The sequence below is a fragment of the Dromiciops gliroides genome, chromosome 2 (genome assembly GCF_019393635.1).
Source record: "Dromiciops gliroides isolate mDroGli1 chromosome 2, mDroGli1.pri, whole genome shotgun sequence".
Taxonomy (NCBI): Eukaryota; Metazoa; Chordata; class Mammalia; order Microbiotheria; family Microbiotheriidae; genus Dromiciops; species Dromiciops gliroides.
The window spans coordinates 72,935,811-72,957,824 of record NC_057862.1 but is presented as its reverse complement, the minus strand read 5'-3'; the positions used below and the strand labels follow the sequence as shown (position 1 = coordinate 72,957,824).

The 22,014-nt window shown below is 43.3% G+C and overlaps 1 protein-coding gene across 2 annotated transcripts in view; it reads left to right on the top strand.

Annotated features, from left to right (window-relative positions):
* The window catches only part of OGDHL (oxoglutarate dehydrogenase L), a 71,938-nt gene that overhangs the window by 3,908 nt on the left and 46,016 nt on the right, over positions 1-22,014 (top strand). For both annotated transcript variants that reach the window (XM_043988088.1, XM_043988089.1), the window contains exon 2: positions 6,686-6,818. The gene's annotated coding sequence lies outside the window, so the exon portion shown is untranslated. The remainder of the gene's footprint in view (positions 1-6,685; positions 6,819-22,014) is intronic.

The following is a 22,014-nucleotide window of genomic DNA, read 5'->3' as shown; positions in this document are numbered from 1 at the left end:
CACCAAACCTAGACATTCTTCTATGACCTTGGGTTAAATTTGGTCCACAGGTATTCTCATTTAAATTTAAATTTTGTTTAATTTGAAGCTTTGCTAACATTTGTTTTTCTTTACAGTCATTTCCTATTACATATTCCCCACATTTTCCCAGGCCTATGGCATACAAATCCTAGTAAAAACAATCAGTATCCATTGTTTTCCATCCCCCAGTCCAGCAAGTGGGTAGAAGGAAGTGTGTTTCATCATTTGTCTTTCAGAACTAATATTTTTGTTGTTCATCATTTTAGTCCTGTCCTACTCTTTGTGACCCCATTTGGGGTTTTCTTGGCAAAGATACTGGGGTGGTTTGCCATTCCCTTCTCTAGCTCATTTTACAGGTGAGGAAACTGAGGCAAATAGGGTTGAATGACTTGCCCTGGGTCTGAGGCCAGATTTGAACTCAGGTCTTCCTGACTCCAGGCTTAGCACTCTGTTCACTGTGCCACCTGACTGCTACTAGAACTAATTATCGAATGTCCTTCATCTGAGTTCAATTGTCTTTTAGCATATTTTTCAGTCATTGTATATGATGTTCCCTTGGTTCTGCCTTTGCTCTGCATCTCTATTTCTGATGGAACAATAATGATATGGGGAGAAAGCACCTGGGTCCTTAGGAGTCCTTTGTAAAGAATTACACTATCACGCAAGTCCTATTTAGGAATAAAAGAACAGGTTTATTGGGGTACAAGAGAAACTGGCTGGGAGGAAGGTTTAAAAAACGCTTTCCTCCCCAACTAGCTTGGGGAGAGCCCTTTCATAGGGCTAAGAAAATGTCCCTTATTGGGCAATGGGTTGGAGGTCATCCGGTGGTGGGCTGGGGTAATTTGATGATGGGTCATGGGCGTTAACTCCATCCTGGTGGGTCAGAGCAGTCTGCTGGTGGTTGGTTTCTGTGTCTTCTCCTGGTGCAGCCACACCTAACAGGATTACCTCATCCAGGTGGTGAGGAGGGCTGGAATGTAGGGTGGTGGTCTTGGAATTTGCTCTGTTCCATCCGTGCTGCTTATCTCTTTTGGATATGTCTGTCCGGCCTTGATCTCAGGGGAAAACTCCTGGGGTTTTCCGCATCTGTAAAATGAGCTAGAGAAGGAAATGGTAAACCTTCCCAGTATTTTTGCCAAAAAAATCCCAGATGGGGGCATGAAGAGTTGGACACAACTGAAATGACTGAATGACAACAGCAACCCAGTCAGAAACCACCGTTTTAGGAAACATTTTTTTTTTCTTCTAGCTTCCCTCACAGTCCCTAATACAACTTGATTGATAAGTGCTATAGGCATTCACAGCCTTCTTTTGATCTTTTTACTCCTCAGCCTACTTACCTTTAATAACTTCTTGAAAACGTTTATTCCTATTGGGTCCACTTCCTTATTACCCATTGTTTTTCGAACCCTCTAGCTTTTGCCCCAAATATTTTGTATTGAATCTTTAATCTCAAAGATTGCCCATGACTTAATTGCCTAATTGAGTGACCTTTTCTCAGTCCTTATTCTCCTCAACCTCCCAGTAGTATTCAATGCTATATTGGCCATTCTTTCCTACTGGCTACTGATTTTTCCTTATTCTCTTCCTACCTCTCCTGAATTTCCTTTCAGTAACTCCTTGTTCTCTTCTTGACACCCCAAGGAAGGTGATTCCTCAAAGTTCTGCCATCAACCTTTGTGCTTTTCTTTCTTTAGTAGTTCTTAAGTAGGGTCCACAGACTTGTTTCTTCAAAAATATTTTGATAACTGTAATTTAAAATAATTGGTTTCCTTTTAATCCTTTGTCTTTTATTTATATGGATTTTGAAACATGATTCTAAGAAGGCATCTATAGGTTTCACCAGACTTCCAAAGGTTAGTCCATGACTCAAAAAGGCTTAAGAGGGCAGCTAAATGGCACAGTGGATAAAGCACTAGTCCTGGATTCAGGAGGACCTGAGCTCAAATCCAGACTCAGACACTTGACACTAGCTGTGTGACCCTGGGCAAGTCACTTAACCCTTATTGCCCCGAAAAAACAAACAAGCAAACAACAAACGAAAAAGCTTAAGAACACCTGTCTATACCTTTGACCTTGACATGCACTGCTCCCTCCGCTTTATCCTTCATGTAGTTGGCTCCCATATCTCTCCATCTCAAGCTCCTGACCTCCCAACTTGTACCTCCAACTGTCCACTTAAATGACTTATTGGTTCCTCAAACTTTACATATCCCAAACAAAAGATACTTTTTTTTTTGGTTCTACCCTGTTCTTCCTTTTGACTTCCTCTTTTTGTGCTAGGGGCACCATCATTCACCCCGTTCTCATATTTGAAACGGTGATGACATCTATGACCCTTCCTTCCTTCTCCCTCATTGCTCATATCAAGTAACTTACCAAGTCTCATTGATTCTACCTGGGCAATTTCCTTCCCATTGGCCCCTTCCTCTCCATGGCTACCACCACCCCCACCCCCACCCTTATTCTAGCTTGCTTATTACTGACTGCCTAGGCTGTTGCAATAATCTCTTTACAAGTCTTCTCACTCTCCTGCTGCCCCATTCTGCATAACACTGCTAGACACTGCTTCTTTATGAACAGATTGGATTACGTTACTCCTCTTCTCAAAACTCTTGAGTGGCTGTTATCTATCGAATACGGTAGCAGTTCCTTTGTCATTCAAGGCATAGTTTAGATTTAATTTTCCTTATCTCATGTTTTTCTCCTCCACCAAATCTGTACATTGGTCAAAGTAGACTGCTTGCCTAATCCCTGTACAAGACACATCCTTTGTTGTTGTTTAGTCATTTTCAGTCATGTCTGACTCTTTGTGACCCCTTTTGGGGTTTTCTTGGCAAAAAGTACTGGAGAGGTTTGCCACATTTTACCAAATGAGGAAACTGCTTGTGCGAGGTTAAATGACTTGCCTAGGGTCACGCTGCAAGTGAGTTTCTGAGATCAGATTTGAACTTGGGTCTTCCTGACTCCATGCCTGGCATTCTATCCACTGTACCACCTACCTGTCCATTCTTTGATGTCTCAGTTGAATACTGTCTCTTCCAGGAAGCCTCCTTGTCCCATCCCCTTGGTCAATAATCACCTCCCCCTGCCCCACTTTGCTTGACCATGTTTTAAAAAATACACTATTGTGAATGATTCAAATTATACTTTTTGTTTACATAATACTAGCACTGGGACAGTAGGAGTGATTATTATAAGCTAGTGAAGAAAATGGCAAACCACTCCAGTATCTTTTGCCCAAAGAAAACCCCAAAAGGGGTCACAAAGAGTCAGACACGACTGAAAATGACTAAACAAATACTTTTAAAATCTCCTAGTGCCTGGTACGATGCCGAACACACAGTAGGCACTTGATAAATATTTATTGAATCGAAAAATCAATAAACATTTATTAAGCACCTACTGTGTGTCAGGTACTGTACCAAGCACTGGGGATACACAAAGAGGCAAAAGACCCTTCCTGTCTTCAAGAAGCTTACAATCTAGTTGAGATGGGAAGGAGAAAAAAAAGGAATCGTTCATGAATTTACATGTTATCCTTAGTTAGGTCTCTGAAAAACTGCCTCAGAAAAATGCCTATGGTAGATGCTATGTGAATGCTGCCCCTCTTTCCCATTAATTCAGGCCCTGTTTCCTTAAGCATTGGCTTCTAAATTGCATCTACCATTTTTTTTTCTTTAGGCCAAGTCAATAAGGAGGTTACTTAGGATAGGACAGAGAATCACCTCCAGGAACTTTCTGCTCCTGGTTACCTTGGACAAGTCACTTAATTTCTGTGTAAAATTGGGGGGGGGATGGGGAGGTAGGACTAGATGGCTTCTAAGGTCCCTTCTAGCTCTAGGTCCATGATCCTCAGATACCAGTTTAGTTGTGGAGATGGGGCATTTACACAGACATTTGGCTGGTCGGACACGGCTTTGATAAGTGCCACATGAGTGGTGCAGAGGGACTTGCCCCCACACACTTCGGGAGTGCTAAGGAGGGAGCAGTCACTGTGGGTGTGACGGTGGCATTTTAAGGCCTGTAAAGGTTTCTGGGTTCAAATTCTGCCTTTGCCCCTTAGGGAGAGGCAGAGGGGCTAAGGACCAGATCTAGGATTTCAGTGGCATAGGGAAGTCCCTGGATGAGGAACCCACCCCCCCCTCCATCAATTCGAGTCTGTACCTTCTCTGCCATGTGGGGCTTCAGAGATTGCTGAGAGCACTGGAAGCTTACACGAATTGCTCACGGTTGTGGAGCCAGGATATGTTGGGGTTGGGGCTTGAACCCAGGGACAACCCAGGTCTTTCTGGCTTCAAGGCTGGCTTCCCAGACTAGCTGTGTCAAACAGAATGATTTCCGCAGCCCTTGTTGACTTATTATCTGTGTTGTATTGTTATTTCTTTTCATTCAACATTTTCCAATTACATTGGGCCACTTTTTGGACACCTCTGCTCCAACACTAGTTATTCAGTGATTTGGCCATGGTCGGGATTCTTTGAACTTCAGTTTTCTCATCTGCAAAATGGATAGGATGATAATGCCTATAATGGTCAGTGGGAGATCATGTTGATAAGAGAGCTCTACAAACCTTAAAATGCTGAGGAAATGTCACTTGATATTGTTGTTAACCTTGTGATGGGGAGGTAGGAGGGAGAGAATTCCAAACTGAAAATAAAATAAAATTGAATTAAAAAAAAAAAACCTGTAAGTGAGGTGCTATTACCATCCCCATCTTACAGACGAGGAAACTAATGTCCATAGAGATTAAGTAATTTGTTCAGGGTCACAAAGCTGCTGTCTGGAGTGGGATTTGAACCTTCATCTTCTAACTCTAAGTCCAGCTCTTTTTTATACCTTTGCTGCCTTTAATTATGATGAGCAATAGAACACATTGAGAAGTGGGAAGTGATCTGCATTTTGGAGGCAGGTCAGAAGGGATGGGTAGGTGGTGCTGTACTGGATAGCACACTGGCCCTGGAGAGTCAGGAAGTCCTGAGTTCAAATGTGGCTTCAGACACTAGCTGTGTGACCCCTGGCAAGTCACTTAACCTGGATTGCCTCAAAAATAAAATTAGACTAAAAAATGATAAACTGAGCTCAAGAGTGGGGAGACCCATAATCTGGCATGCCCTCCTTACCTCCAACCCCAGAGACCAGTTAAGGGAATTAGGGGCCTCTGGCTAAGGTTTTCTTATCTGTAGGTCACATCTAGAGGAAACTTTGACATCTGGCACTTTCTGGTTTCCAGCCAGGGAGGCTGATGTTATTGCCTGGAGGGAAGCTGGCATTGATGGATTGCTGATTGGGCAATTCAACCCAATTGTCCCTGATGGTAGCAAGGAACAGGCACAGCTGATGATGCCTGTCAAGCCCTCTCCCATCCTCACCCCTGGCCCTAAACCTTTCTCCCCATCTCTTCATATCTCCCTTACTCTTCTCTTTCTCTCTCGCCCCATCTTCCAGAGCCCTTTTAACATTAGAGCCAGAGCAGAGTCCTGGAGTGGAGCCAGGCTTGTGAAGGCCGGAGCTTGTGGCTGGGGCCCTGCTGGGTACACAGAGTCTCCTGCTGAGCTGGGTGAAGGTGAATGCCCCAGAATTGTGTGAGTGCCTGGTTAGCCCGCAGGTGCCAGCTGAGGTCAGCCCCTGGCTAATGTGTTTTCAAAACAAATTGTTCCCACGGCTGGCATTTAGGGAATGGTGGGAGTCATCTCTCTCCTGGGATCAAAGATCCATCCCCCGGATTCTCCCAGAGCTTAGGGAACTGCTTGTATCTGTACAGGTTGATGTTTCAGCTGGATTTTTCTTGGCTCTAGTTGGGATGTTCGGATCCCTGCTCTGGGCTGTGATTCTTATTAAGGGAGAATTCTAGAACTGATGAGTGCTGAAGCTCTTGTGGTGTGGGCCCAGAGCTAACCCTTGGTTTGGAGTCTAGAGTTCAGCTGGCTGGGAGATGTTAACTTTGAATAACATTCAAAGTGCTTTTATATCCATTCTCTCCTTAGATCTGCCCAACATTCCTATTATAATCCCCATTTTCCAGATGAGAAAACAGAGGCCCACAGAAATCCAGAGAAGGACTTTTTTTTCTCCAGAAGGAGTTTGAGTATCAGTCATACTAGAAGACCTGGGGGGGTGGGGTGGGGAGGAGGATGTCCCTTCTGATTCTGGGCTTTGCCCAAGGTCAGAAGGCCAAGTCAGTGACAGAACCAGGTCTAGAACCCAGATCTTCAAACTTAAAATCCAAAATCGTTTCTTCCTCCAATGTTTCTAGCACTCTTTGGGCAGCCAGCCCCATAGAGCTTACTTAGCGACTCTTGCATCAGTTGCCTCTTTATATAAATGATCTCTTCCCAACTGGACTATAAGTTCTCTGCAGGCAGGGTTTACATCTTACACGCTCTCTATCTCCCATAATGTCAGGCAGGTACAGGGCAGGTGCTCAGTGAATGAATGGGTGAGTCCGTCACTGAGCTGGTGCAGGCAGAGATGTGTCACACGGACTGTGTGTGTGTGTGTTGCTTAGAAGCCACCAAAAGAGAGAACTTGGCACCAGGAGATTCTGCAGCAAGAGGTTTGAATGACCTCTTTTCCCGGAGTGTGCCCTGGCTCAGGGCCCAGTGACTCAGTCTCTTTCATCTCAGGCTCTAATTTACTGTGGCCTTTCCTCTCTTTTGTCCAGACGTGCCATCCATTGCTATTCGGACCTCGTCTTCCCCTGCATGAGAAGACATTGCTGTCTGTTCCCAGGGGATCTGGGACCCTGGACTCTGGCCCCGCTGACCTCTGAGCTCTTGAAAACTGCTCAGCTTCACGTAAGTAGGGAGGACATGGAGGACTCTTACCTGTCCTCCGCCATCCCCTCTCAGGTCCCGTTCTTCTCTGAATCTGTCTTCGTGAGGACATTCAGCATTTGGTTCTGTCCACTGGCCCTTTTTCTGTGTGCTTGGTTTGGGCAGGAGCTGGGTGGAATCACACATCTCAGCCAGAGCCCACAGAAAAAGCAAGGTCCCAATGAAGCAATTAACAACTCAGCATCAGAGCCAGTGGATAAACAGGGAGCACCCCCTGAGACGCATGGGCATGGAAACCCTGGAGGAAGCAATGAGTCGGCAGAGATGGCAAGTAAGGGAGAAGCAAGAAGCAGGCCCGGAATGTGAGGCACTGATTCTTAGGGACATAGGATTTTAGAGGTGGAAGGACCAATTCTATTGTATTCTATTGTATTGTAGTCTGACCCTCTCATTTTACAGATAAGGAAACTGAGGCACTGATAGGTTAAGTGATTTGAACAGAGTCACAAAGATAGAAAGTAACAGAGCTGGTTTTTTTTTTTAAACTTATTAATTAATTAATTAATTCAAGCATTCATTAAATATCTATTATGTACCAGGCCCTGGGGCACTGGATGAGGCTGTTGACTTCAAATCCAGGGGTTTTTCCACTGGACACATTCCTCTTTTTTTTTTCTTTCTTTCTTTTCTTTTTTTTTTTTTTTTTGCAGGGCCGTGAGGGTCAAGTGACTTGCCTAGGGTCACACAGCTAAGTAAGTGTCAAGTATCTGAGGCCAGATTTGAACTCAGGTCCTCCTGAATTCAGGGCCTGTGCTTTATCCACTGTGGCACCTAGCTGCCCCTGACACATTGCCTCTTATGCAATTCCCACTCTGTGCAGTCTTATTTTGAATCCTTGGGAGATGCAAAGATAAATAAGAAAAGCTCCTTGTCCCTCAAAGAGCTTACAGTTAAGCTCATTCAGGAAGGAGACAGATTAGAGCAAAACAGGGCTGGGGTAGGAAAGGAAAGGAATAGAAAGAAGGGAATGAAAGAACCCCTCAGTGACTTCCGAAGAGGCAGCTTGACTTGCTTGGTTGGTCCAGTAGAATGAAAGCTCCTTGAGGTGTCCGGGGGTGGTTCACTTTTGTTTTTGCATCCTCAGTGCTTAGTGTTATACCTGGGTATACAGTAGGTACCTAATAAATGCACGTGAAGTTGAGCTGGTGCTTTTCTGCCAAGACTGTCCGTGATAGTGGGAGGGTACAAGGACCACAACTGAGACCTTCCCAAATCTTCTTTCTCTGTATTCATAGGATGTTTCCTCTGGAGGTATCATAGAAGGAACCCACAAATTCTGGAGTACATTCCACTCCCTGGTTGCTGTGCTTAGGGGCTGGAATCCCAGCCGCTGTTATGGAATAAACTGTAGTTCAGAACACAGGAACATCAGCTTTTCCAAGGGCTAAGCATAATGTCCTTATCCTCCAACTGAAAGCATTATTAATCTCCCATGTTGTGGATCTGCATCAGGGAAAGGTCCTGCTTAATTATACAGTAGACATGGAACACAAATACTGACTGTATTTGTGTATTTTAGGGTCCCCTAGGTGGCGCCATAGTGCATAGAGTGCCAGACCTGGAGTCAGGAAGGCTCATCTTCCTGAGTTCAAATCCAGCCTCAGACACTTACTAGCTCATTGACCCTGGGCAAGTCACTTGGCCCTCTTTGCCTCAGTTTCCTCATCTGTAAAATGAGCTGGAGAGGGAAATGGCAAACCATTCCAGTATTTCTGTCAAAAAAACAAACAAAACCAAATGGGGTCACAAAAAGTCAGACATGACTAAAAACAACTAAATGACAAATTCATGGTTTTTAGCTTTTTTTGGGGGGGCGGGCAGGGCAGTGAGGGTTAAATGACTTGCCCAAGGTCACACAGCTAGTAAGTGTCAAGGGTCTGAGGTCGGAATTGAACTCAGGTCCTCCTGAATCCAGGGCTGGTGCTTTTTCTACTGCGCCACCTAGCTGCCCCACACATATCTTTTAAAGGTAAAACATTCCACCCTCCATGGCCTGTAGGAATTTGTTCTGTGATAAAGAACAGTTACTCAAGGGGCTTGAAAATTTCACACCTTGTCTTGACTCTAGGAAAAGAACAAAGGACAGGTGACTCTGTGAACACAACACCTTTCAGATAGTAGATTCAGGAAATTATCTAAGGTAATAATGGACAATAGGTGGTCATTAGAACTTCATTGGTAGGGCAGCTAGGTGGCTCAGTGGATAAAGCACCGGTCCTGGAGTCAGGAGGACCTGAGTTCAAATCTAGCCTCAGACACTTGACACTTACTAGCTGTGTGACTCTGGTCAAGTCACTTAACCTTCATTGCCCTGCACCAAAAAAAAAAAAAGAATTTCATTGATGACATTTGGTTCTTTTGTGTATAGAACCCCAAAGGGCATTTATCTGTAGGAAAGAGAAAACACCAACTCCTATTATTCAGTGCAATTCAACAAGCAATTATTAAACACCTACAGTATGTGGGACACTATCTGAGTGGTCCTCAATGAACCTGCATTATACTGTGCTGGGAAAGTGCTTTCTCCACCCCGATTTTCTTCTTTAAACTTGTCTATTCCTCACTTCATGAATACAGGTAGTGGTGAAGAAGTTTCAGTGTTAGACCTGGAGTCAGGAGGGCCACAGGTTCGAGTCCTGACTCAGATTTTTCATTCACTAGCTGTGTGACCCCTTGGGCAAGGGAAGCAAGGGGCGGTCAGCATAAGCAGAGACATGGAGGTTGAAATGATAACACAATAAGGAGACATCTTGGGCTGGAGCAGAGGTCATATGCAGGAGAGGGAAGAGAGATGGGCTGGAACAGTTTAGTGTCCCATTCTAGATTCGTCGTCCCTTTTGTCACTTCTGTGTAGAGCCAGTGTCTCTTGTCCTTTGACTAAGGACCATAACCATTTAACTACTTGGGAACCCCCCTTCCCTGGCTATAGCACCTGTCCCTACCTTTTTATACGTGTGCCTTTGAAATAGCCGTGGGGCTCCCTCCACTAATGGGAGGTTCCTGTCTGTAGTTTTGCTTTAACATTTCCTCTCTCCCTCCACTACCTCTGGACTTTTTTTTTTTTTTTTTGCAGGGCAATGAGGGCTAAGTGACTTGACCAGGGTCACACAGCTAGTAAGTGTCAAGTGTCTGAGGCTGGATTTGAACTCAGGTCCTCCTGAATCCAAGGCCAGTGCTTTATCCACTGCGCCACCTAGCTGCCCCCCCTGGACATTTTTAATAGATTACATCTATGTCAGAAACTTTCCTCTTTGCTCCCTTTCCCTGGAGATGGGGGTGGTGGGTCGTTTGTCTCTGGATCTCAAGGGTCATGGGCCCTGCTAGGATAGGGAAATGCAGAGCCAGCTCTGAGTTCACTGTCCAGGACAGTACGGTTTGTTTTCCCACCTAAATAGAAGAGGTAGTGCAAGAGGCGTGCCAGGCTTGACCGTGGCAGGGTCCTCTTTCAAACCCTGGAATCAAACTGCCCACTCAGCTCTCTAATTATTAACCCTGGTGGATTTGGAAAGTACAGAGAGGGCCTGAGCCCGGGGCTGGGCAGAGCTGCTGACCACAAGTAGACATCCATCCAGCACCCACCCCTGGGGTTTCTTTGGTAACACTATAAAGCACAGGGTGAAAGCGATCTTACCCAGGAGGTCTGTTGCGGAAAGGGTCTCAAAGGTGCCACTGTACTAAAAGGGCTTTCTTTGTTTAAAGCACCAGCCCTGTGAGCTTCAGGCAGGATCCTCTGGGCCCAGTGTTGGGGAATGTTGTCTATAAGGGTGGGCAAAATGCCAGCAGGACCGTGGAGTGCACGTGTGTGTTTTGCAACATTACTAAAACAATCGACCCGGAGTCAGTGATGTCCTGGGGACCAACTGTTCTCTGCTGTCGTCATCCCCCGCCAATGTTTGTTACTGCTGCTGGGTTGCGGACACTGGGTGGGGGTACACAGACTACCCTGGGCCTGCAAAGCTCTCTTCCTTAGCTTCCTGACGTAGGATCACTATCACCTGTCATCTTTACCAGAAGCCCATCCGGATACCTCCAGCATCCCTTCTCCCCCATCCCAATGACTTTGTATTCATTTTCTAGGTGTTTTTTATTTTCAGGTAGAGTATAGTTGTTTTATCCAGTAGAATATAAGCTTTTTAAAGGGTAGGCATTGAGGGTTTTTTGGGGGGTTTTTTGGGTCTTTCTATCCCCAAACTTTGCATATTGTAGGGACTTAATGGATTTTATTGATTAATTGATTTGAAAATGAATGTGCCCCTTGAGGTCAGGGATTATACATTACAACCTCGTTAGGGAGATGGGACAGATGTTCCACTCCCCATCCATTTTTTAAGCAAGAATGGCCAGATAATGGATAAAGCCCCAAAGTTCATTAGAAGTTCTGACCATCTGATGTCATGACCCACTCTTTATCCTTATCCCTGCCCACCTCGTCCCCTGTTTTTTTTTTAATTAATAAAGTATTTTATTTTTTTTTCCGTTACATGTAAAGATAGTTCTCAACCTTTGTTTATACAAGCTTTACAATTTCAGATTTTTCTCCCTCCCTCCCCTCCCTCCCCCCCTCCCCTAGACAGCAGGTAATCTGATATAGGTTTTATATATATATATATATATATATATATATATATATATATATATATATATATATATATATATACACACACACACACATAATAACATTAATCCTATTTCTGCATTAGTCATGTTATAAGAGAAAAAAAAATCAGAGCAATGATGGAAAACCTCAAAATAGAAAAAAAACAACAGCATCAAAAACAAAAGAAATAGTATGGTTCATTCAGCATCTATACTCCGCAGTTCTTTTTTTTTTTTTTTCCTGGATTTGGAGATCCTCTTCCATCACGAGTTCCCTGGAACTCTTCTGTGCCATTGCATTGGTGAGAAGAATATAGTCCATCACAGTAGATCAACACTCAATGTTGATGATACTGTGTACAATGTTCTTCTGGTTCTGCTCATCTCACTCATCAGCTCACGTAAGACCTTCCAGGTTTCTCTGAACTCCTCGTGCTCATCGTTTCTTACAGCACAATAGTATTCCATTGTATTCCTATACCACAACTTGTCCAGCCATTCCCCAATGGATGGGCACCCCCTCAACTTCCAATTCTTTGCCACCACGTAAAGAGCAGCTATAAATATTTTTGTACATGTGGGTCCCTTTCCCCTTTTCATGATTTCTTTGGGAAAAAGACCCAAAAGTGGTATTGCTGGGTCAAAGGGTATGCACAGCTTTATCGCCCTTTGTCGTCCCCTGTTCTTAATGATTTTTTTTAATCACCTTGCTGGAGAAAAATCAGGAAAATCATTGGACCAGATCCACCACAAATCTCCATTTTCTAGCCTTAGCTGGGGATCTCATGACTGCATAGGAATCCTTTTGTTCATCTCTCATGGACTCCTCCCTCTCCCTCCAGCCTCCAGTTGTGTTTCTCTCCTCAGCTGAATTCCCTCAGCAGAGGGCCTCCCCTCTGATGGGAGACTGAGGCCCTTCTTGCTGAGCCTCCTCAGCTCCCCTTCTTCAGCCCTTTCTCATCACCTATTCTGCCCTTTTCTCCTCTCTCAAAGCATGAAGTTGCCACCCTTCTTTGCAAGGCTATAAAGCGACTGCTCATTTTGAGGCACCATGCTAGCTCCTGAGGATTCAGAGATTAAAAAAAGCAAAAAAAAAACCCCAAACCAACAGACTCTGCCTCTCTGGGACTCAATGTGTAAACTGATAAGTGAGCACAAAATAATATGAGTAAGGAGAGAGTCCTAATGACTAGGGGAATCCTGGAAGACTTCCTGTAGGAAGCGGCACTTGGGCCAGGCTTCAAAGGAAGCTGGAGATTCCAAGGGTATATGTTCCAGGAGATGAGTATGGAGGAAGGTAATTTAACCCAAAGGTAGCATGTAAAATGGGTGAAAGGGAGTATGGTGAAATAAGGCTGCAGTGTTTGGCTGGAGCTCCTAAGTGCCAGGCAAAGGAATTTGTCTTTTATTCTGGAGGTAAAGGGGTCCCTGAAGATTCTTGAGTGACAGACAGACAGACCTGGCAGCTCTGGCAAGAGTGGATTGGGGAGGAGGGGGACTAGGAAGTGGGGCTGGGAAGTCTATGGTCCCCTTCTCAGAATGTTTTTAAATGCATAAAGTAAAATGTATAGGATTACAAAGGAAACCAACTATATTGGTTTTATATGTGTGTGTATATATATATATATATATATATATATATATACAGAGAGAGAGAGAGTTATCTGTCTACATATCTACACACACATATATATGTGTGTGTGTGTGTGTGTGCGCGCGCATATGTGTACACCAAGTTCATAGTCCCCAGGTTAAGAACCTCTGGACTAGACACCAGGCTACTGTCAGAGTCCCTGGGAAAAGTTAGGAGGGGGCTGGACTAGGTAGCCAAGCCAATATGGAGAAAGTGGGGGTTGGAAGAGGTCAGTTCTGTGATCATCTCTCCTCTCTCTTTCATCTTTTTTTTTTTTTTTTTTTGCTGGGCATTGAGGGTTAAGTGACTTGCCCAGGATCACACAGCTAGTAAGTGTCAAGCATCTGAGGCCAGATTTGAACTCAGGTCTTCCTGAATCCAGGGCTGTTGCTCTATCCACTACGCCACCTAGCTGCCCCACTCTCTTTCATCTTTACCCTTTATTTTATTTATTTATTTATTTATTTTTTGCAGGGCAATGGGGGTTAAGTGACTTGCCCAGGGTCACACGGCTAGTAAGTGTCAAGTGTCTGAGGCCGGATTTGAACTCGGGTACTCCTGAATCCAGGGCCGGTGCTTTATCCACTGCGCCACCTAGCCGCCCTTTACCCTTTATTTTGGCTTCTTTTCTTCTCTGTCTACAGACACAGTGTAGTACATAGAATGAGTTCTTAAGAAATTATTGAATTAAATTAAAATGTCTTGTTTTTTTCTCTTTCTCTTCCTAGTCAGACCTTTAGGAATAGTAGTCTGTGTTTTAATATATTCATTTCCTCAGTGCCCACTAATCTGGCTTCTGTTCTTACCTTCCTACTGAAAATGCTTTTTCAAAAGTCACCTGCTCGCCAAACCCAAGGTCTTTTCACAGGAGGTGGTATACTATGGTGGAAAGAGGGCTGGTTATGGGGTCAGAGAATCCAGCCTCAAAATGCACCTCTGACACCTATGTGGCCTTGGCCAAGCCCCTTAATCTTCCTTGGCCTCATCTGTAAAATGGGCAGATGTGTCTAAAATGGCCTCTGAGATCCCTCCCAGCTATAGATGCAGAATCCTATGACCTCAAAGGCCACCTGGTCCCATCCTTATGTGGACGTACAACCCCTCTGAAACATCCGACAGGTAGTCATCTAGGATTTGCTCAAAGACATCCGGGGATGAGGAATCCACTACTTTCCTTGGGCAATTCATTCTGCTCTAATTGCTAGGGAATTCATCTTCCTATCAATCTTAAATTATCCCCTTTGCAACTTTCACCCAGTGTTCCTAGTTCTGCCTTCTTGGGCAAAGCAGAACAAGTCTATTTGTCTTTTGTATAGCGGTCTTTCTAATGCCAGAAGGCACAACTGTTGTGTCTACCCTTTGTCTTTTCTCTAGGCAAACATATCCATCTGATTCTCTTATTCAACAATGTTCTTCCTAAAAGATGAACACAGTTCTTCAAGTGTGGTTTGACTAGGGCAGAGCAAAGATGATGTTATCATTTCCCTTATTCTGTATTTTTCTCAATGGCCAAATTTGCCATAGCCTCTTTGGTTATCATGTCATATTGTTAACTCATGTTGAGTTGACTCTATATGAACCCCGCTCCAGTTCTTATTCCACTATCTTGGACTTTTCTTTTTTCTTTTTTTAAGTTGGTTTTTTTTTTTTTTTGGTGAGGCAATTGGGGTTAAGTGACTTGCCTAGGGTCACACAGCTAGTTAAGTGTTAAGTGTCTGAGGCCGGATTTGAATTCAGGTCCTCCTGCCTTCAGGGCCAGTGCTCTATCCACTGCACCACCTAGCTGCCCCAAGTTTTTAAGTTTTTTTAAGTTTCTTTTTTCTTTTTCTTTTTTTAAGGTTTTTTTTTTTTTTGGTGAGGCAATTGGGGTTAAGTGACTTGCCTAGGGTCACACAGCTAGTTAAGTGTTAAGTGTCTGAGGCTGGATTTGAATTCAGGTCCTCCTGCCTTCAGGGCCAGTGCTCTATCCACTGCATCCCCTAGCTGCCCCAAGTTTATTTTTTCTTAACCTAGATGTAGGACTTTACCTTTACTTCCAATGAATTTCATCTTATTAAATTTGGCTCACTGTTCTAGCCTGTTGGGATTTTTTGGAATTCTGTCCATGTCAACCTGTTTGTTATTTTCAAGCTTCGTGTCATCTGCAGATTTGATTAGTATGCCATCTAGGTCTTCATCTGTCACTAATAAAAATGTGGCAATAGCATAGGGCCAAGGACAGATTGCTAGTTTTTTCCCCCACAGTCCTTCCTTCAAGTTGACACGGTGGATACATTAACTTGCCTACATTTTCTCCTTGTTTTCAGGCTCTGCCTTGATCCGCCTATTGCTGCCATAGTAATCTTTTTTAATTATAAAAGTATTTTATTATTTTCCAGTTACATGTAGAGGTAGTTCAACATTTGTTTTTATAAGATTTCTAGTTTCAAATTTTTCTCCCTCCCCGCTCCCCAAGACAACAAGTAATCTGATACAGGTTATGTATGTACAATCACATTAAACATATTTCTGCATTAGTCATGCTGTGAAAGAAGAATCAGAGCAAAAAGGAAAAACCTCAAAAAAAGAAAAAACAGAAAAGTAGAAATAGTATGGTTCAATCTGCATCCATATTCCACAGTTCTTTTTTTTTTCTGGATTTGGAGAGCATTTTCCATCATGAGTCCTTTGGAACTATCTTGTACCTTTGTATTGCTGAGAAGAGTCAAGTCTATCTTGATCAACACACAATGTTGTCGATACTGGGTACAATGTTCTCCTAGTTCTGTTCATCAAATATCATCAGCATCAGTTCATGTAAGTCCTTCCAGGTTTCTCTGAAATCTGCCTGCTTATCATTTTTTACAGCACAATAATATTCCATTACATTCATATACCACAACTTGTTCAGCCATTCCCCAACTGATGGGCAACTTCTCAATTTCCAGTTCCTTGCCACCACAAAAATAGCAGCTATAAATATTTTTGTACATGTGAGTCCTTTTCCCTTTTTTATAATCTCTTTGGGAAAAAGACCTAATAGTGGTATTGCTGGGTCAAAGGGTATGCACAGCTTTATAGCCCTTTGGGCATAATTCCAAATTGCTCTCCAGAATGGTTGGATCAGTTCACAGCTCCACCAACAATGCATTAGTGTTCTAATTTTTCCACAGCTTCTCCAACATTTATTATTTTCCTTTTTTGTCATATTAGCCAATCTGATAGGTGTCAGGCGATACCTCAGGGGTTTTAATTTTCATTTCTCTAATCAATAGTGATTTAGAGCATTTTTTCATGTAGCAATAGGTAGCTTTGATTTCTTCATCAGAAAACTGCCTGTTCATATCTATTGACCATTTCTCAATTGGGGAATGACTTGGGATTCTTATAAATTTGATTTAGTTCCTGATATATTTTAGAAACGAGGCCTTTATCAGAAGTACTGGCTATAAAAATTGTTTCCCAGATTTCTGCCTCCCTTCTAATTTTGGATGCATTGCTTCTGTTTGTACAAAATTTTTTTAATTTAATGTAATCAAAATCATCCATTTTGCATTTCATAATATTCTCTATCTCTTCTTTGGTCATAAACTGTTCTCCTTTCCAAAGATCTGAGAGATAAGCTATTCCTTCCTCTCCTAATTTACCTATACCTATGGTATAGCCTTTTATGTCTAAATCATGTACCCATTTTGCCATAGTAATCTTAATGCATCCTTGGGGTCAGAACACACCCCTGCTCAAAGCCTTCCCAGGTTTCCTACAGGTTTAATAAAAACAAAAAGCCAGAAACATCTTATCTTGATATTCAAAGCCCCTCATGGTCTGACTCCATTCTAGCCTTTTTTTGTTCTACTCTCCACACATCCTGTCTTTCAGTTAAATTTTTTTTGGGGCGGGGCAATTGGGGTTAAGTGACTTGCCCAGGGTCACACAGCTAGTAGGTGTTAAGTGTCTGAGGTCGGATTTGAACTCAGGTCCTCCTGAATCCAGGGCTGGTGCTCTATCCACTGTGCCACCTAGTTGCCCCTGAGTTAATTTTTTGGTTTTACTTTGTTTTGTTTTTCATTGTTAAATCCCTAGGTGAGCTTCTTCTTCTTCTTCTTCTTCTTCTTCTTCTTCTTCTTCTTCTTCTTCTTCTTCTTCTTCTTCTTCTTCTTCTTCTTCTTCTTCTTCTTTTTGGGTGAGGCAATTGGAGTTAAAGTGACTTGCCCAGGGTCACACAGCTTGTCAGTGTCAATCTGAGGCTGGATTTGAACTCAGGTCCTCCTGACTCCAGGGCTGGTGCTCTATCCATTGTGCCACCTAGCTGCCCCCCTCAGTTAATTTTTTTTTTTTTGTGAGGCAATTGGGGTTAAGTGACTTGCCCAGGGTCACACAGCTAGTAAGTGTGTAAAGTGTCTGAGACTGGATTTGAACTCAGGTATTCCTGAATCCAGGGCCGGTGCTTTATCCACTGCGCCATCTAGCTGCCCCAGTTAATTTTTTTTTTTTTTTGGTGAGGCAATTGGGGTTAAGTGACTTGCCCAGGGTCACACAGCCAGTAAGTGTTAAGTGTCTGAGGCCGGATTTGAACTCAGGTCCTCCTGACTCCAGAGCCGGTGCTCTATCCACTGTGCCATCTAGCTGCCCCCCCCAGTTAATTTTTAAAGAGCTTTTACAAAGGAGTATTTGCTGAGAAGAGATAGAAAGAACAGAAAATACAAACTTATCCCCTCTCAACTATGGGTACACTCTCAATATCAACCCATGAAAAGTCAGCTCAAATTTGAATTGGTTGCTGCTCAGCTCCCTTCTGAATGTGGCCTGGCCAAAGGCTGGTGGGACTCGGCATCTTGGGGTGAGGCCAGTCCTGGGATAGGCCAGAGTTGCTCCTTGTCTCTGCTGGCAGTCCAGGCTCAGATAGCTATAACTGGACCTTTCAAAGCTCAAGGCCATGGCCTAATCCGTTCTAGCTCTAAAAATCCTTCATTAATGACAGGGGGGAAATGGGTACATCAGGGACGGAAACAACACAATGGCCAAGTACTCCTCACTTTTTTGTTACTCAGAGTGGGGAGAGAGAGACCCCTGGAGCCACCTCTCTCAGCACTAGAAGGCCAAGTTCACGTGTCTCTGTGCTAGCTTTGGGTGAGAGGCCTAATGCTGTCCCCTTCCTTAAGGCCCACTGGAGCTTGTCTTCCTCAGTCACCATCAGGGAAGGAAAAAACAGCTGTTCTAATTAAGCTACTAGCAATCCCACAGTCTCATCCTACTCCCCTTTTCTTCTGTGTATTGTTGTAAAACTGTTTCTGTCGTGTCCTACTCTCCATGACCCCATTTGAGTTTGTTTTGGCCAAGATACTGGAATGGTTTGCCTTTTCCTTCCCAGCTCATTTGACAGATGAGGAAACTGAGGCAAACAGGGTTAAGTGACATGCCCAGGGTCACACAGCTAATGTTTGAGGTTGGATATTTTGTATATAGTGTCTGCCGTCTCTGGAATGGACTCCCTTCATATTGCCAACTATTACCATCCTCTCTTCCTGTAAGGCCCAGCTTGGGTATTTTCTCTTCTGTGAAACCTTTCTTGAGCTCTTTAAGCTAAAGGAGATCAAATACTTCCCTATTGGGCAGCTAGGTGGTGCAGTGGATAGGGTACTGGCCCTGGATTCAGGAGGACTTGAGTTCAAATCCGGCCCCAGACACTTGACACTAGCTGTGTGACCCTGGTCAAGTCACTTAACCCCAATTGCCTCACCAAAAAAAAATAATAAGAATAAGAATAAGAAAAGAAACAAAACAAATACTTCCTTCTTCTTCTTCTTCTTCTTCTTCTTCTTCTTCTTCTTCTTCTCCTCCTCCTCCTCCTCCTTCTTCTTCAGGCAATTGGGGTTAAGTGACTTGCCCAGGGTCACACAGCTAGTAAGTGTCAAGTGTCTGAGGCCGGATTTGAACTCAGGTCCTCCTGAATCCAGGGCCAGTGCTCTATCCACTGCGCCACCTAGCTGCCCCCCAACTTCCCTATTATTATGATTGAGAACTAGTAACACTATTGCCATGGTGTCTTACAAATCTAATCTAAACATATTTAGTCTGAAAAAGGAAGAGGAAGGAAGAAAACTGCCTTCATTCATCTACTCTCTTCTGGTTAAAATAATCTTCACAGGAGACCAAAGAGAAGAAAGAATCTAAGAGTGAAACCCAATGGCTTTAGACAACTGCTTAAAGTTCAAGCAGTAAGCCAAGGGAGCTTGAGACATTCTAAAGCAAGGGGGCAAATTAGGCCTTCCTCATTGGCAGCACTATTTGGTGGGAACCCACTCGTGGCTAGACAGTGACTCTCTATGGGGGTGGCTTATTCAAGAGACTAAAGAGAGGTGCAAGCAGGATTGGGTTATCACAGTCTATCATAAAGATTCCCAGAAGGAGAAATGCAGGGTGTCTTCAAAGTCTTATTGCAGTTTTATTGCAAGTTAGCTTGGAGTGACTTTGTCATCAGAGCGTACTACATATCATAGGTCTGGACAGGAAGAGGAAATGAAGTGTTTGGGAAATAAATCATAAGCCCAGCGCAACAACATGATATTGTATTATAGAGGACTTCAGACACTTGTCAAAGTCCCTTTTTCTGCCAAAGGCAGAGCAAGCAGATTTCCTAACATCCCTTAATGACAATTTTATCCTTCAAAAGGTGAATTAAATGATGAGGGAAAATTCTTTTGTCGATTTGATTTCTCACTAACAAGGAAGAAATGGTTCCTATGGTGGAAATGATAGAAACCTGAGGGAATGTGACCATTCCTCCTAGAGTCTGTGGAAAAACTATCTCCTGCTGTTCTTGTGGAAAAGCTGGAGAGGTGTCTGTTGTCATTTTCTTTTTTTTCAGTCACGTCTGACTCTTCACGGTTTTCTTGGGAAAGATACTGGAGTGCTTTTGCCATTTCCTTCTCCAATTCATTTCACAGATGAGGAAACTGAGGCAAACAGGGTCAAGTGACTTGCCCAGGGTCACACAGCTAGTAAATATGTGAAACCAGATTTGAACTCAGGAAGATGAACCTTCCTGACTCCAGGTCCAGTGCTCTTCCACTGCTTCACTAGCTAATAGGACAGTTGGATGGTTTTAGAACTGGTTGAATCAGTCAGAACTAAAAAGTTTATGTTGCTTTTGGGATTTGTGCTTGGCCAGGTACTGTTTGACATTTTTCAACAGTGACTTGGCTAAAGGCAAAGATAGTATCCTTTTCAAATGTGTTAGTGACACAAAACTAGGAGGGAGAGCCAATGCGTTGAGTGGCAGAATTAGAATCCCAAAATATTTTGGCAGGTCAGAAAACTGAGCCGAATCTAGTTAGTTGAAATGTAATCAAAATCAATGTAAAGACTCAAAACCTGAGTACAAAAATTGACTTCACAAATATAAGACATTTAGACAGAAGTTTGTCTGAAAAAGATCAGAGGGCTTTGGTAGACCGCAAGCTCAATCTGATTTAGTGGTATATAATATGGCAGCTTCAAAAGCAAATGCTATCTTGGCCTGTAATTAAGAAAGGCATAACTTCTACGGATAGGAGAACGACCATTTTATTCTCATCTGCCTTGGTCAGACCACATTTTTGGGACATAAGAAGGACATAAATTAGGGGTAGCTAGGTGAAAGTGGATAAAGCACCGGCCCTGGATTCAGGAGGACCTGAGTTCAAGTCCGGCTTCAGATACTTGACACTTACTAGCTGTGTGACCCTGGGCAAGTCATTTAACCCTAATTGCCCCCCCCACGAAAAAGACATAAATTAGAGAGCATTCAGCAGAGGGGCAACCAGCATAGTAAAGGCACTCAAGCCTGTTTTCTGTGAGGACTGGTTGAACTCAGCATGTTTAATTGAGAGAAGAGAAGACTTGGGAGGATGGAGAGCCACGTGAGCATCTGAAAGGCTGTCATGTGTAAAATAGAAATTAGATTTGTTCTACTTGGCCCCAGGGGTTAGAACTAGGATCCATGGGTAGAAGTTGCAAAGCGGTAAATTTAGGTGTGACATAAAAAAAAAATTGCTTTAAAATGTTTATTTATTTATTTTTTTTGCTACTTGACACTTAACAAACACCAACTGTAAGATCCTTGAAGGCAGGGATTGTCTTTTGTCTCTTTTTGTATCCTCAGCGCTCAGCACAATGCCTGGTGCATAGTAGGTGCTTAATAAATGTTTGTTGATTGACTGATCAATGAACACAAGAATTCCTACCTACAAAGAATTTTTTAAAAAGGAGATTTCATATGAAATCCTGAATCTTTACTATAAACAGCTTACCTTTTTTTTTTTTTTTTGTGGGGCAATGGGGGTTAAGTGACTTGCCTAGGGTCACACAGCTAGTAAGTGTCAATTGTCTGAGGCCGGACTTGAACTCAGATACTCCTGAATCCAGGGCTGGTGCTTTATCCACTGCACCACCTAGCCGCCCAACAGCTTACCTTTTTAAAAAAGCATTTAATAAATTCAGGGGCTAGTTTCAAAACCATCCTGCTGGTTGGTTTCCCCCCTCTATTAGATTCTGTGGGGGATTTTTTGGTGCCTCATCACTTTCAGTAACCCCCTTCTCCCCAAATCCCTATCCCAGGTTTTAAAAAAATGCACAAAATGATAACAAAAATAAAGCAAACACAAAAACCATCCTCCCATGATTAAATAGACCTCATTACAGTTAAACAAATTCATACACATCAGCCATGTCTGAAAATGAATATCTCACTTTGTATCTCGCATCCATTGTCTCTGGGCAGGAGGTAGCATGCTTCCTTAGAGCTCTTTTAGAGTCAAGGTTTGTCATTGCGTCATCAGAATTCTTTCTTCCTTTAAAGTAGGAAAACCTTGCTAATAAGCAGAGTTATGCCAAGATGGGATGGGTTGGCTCAGGAGTTTTAACAGATTACCCCTCAGTGGAAATGTTTGGTCAGAGGCTGGAAGACCC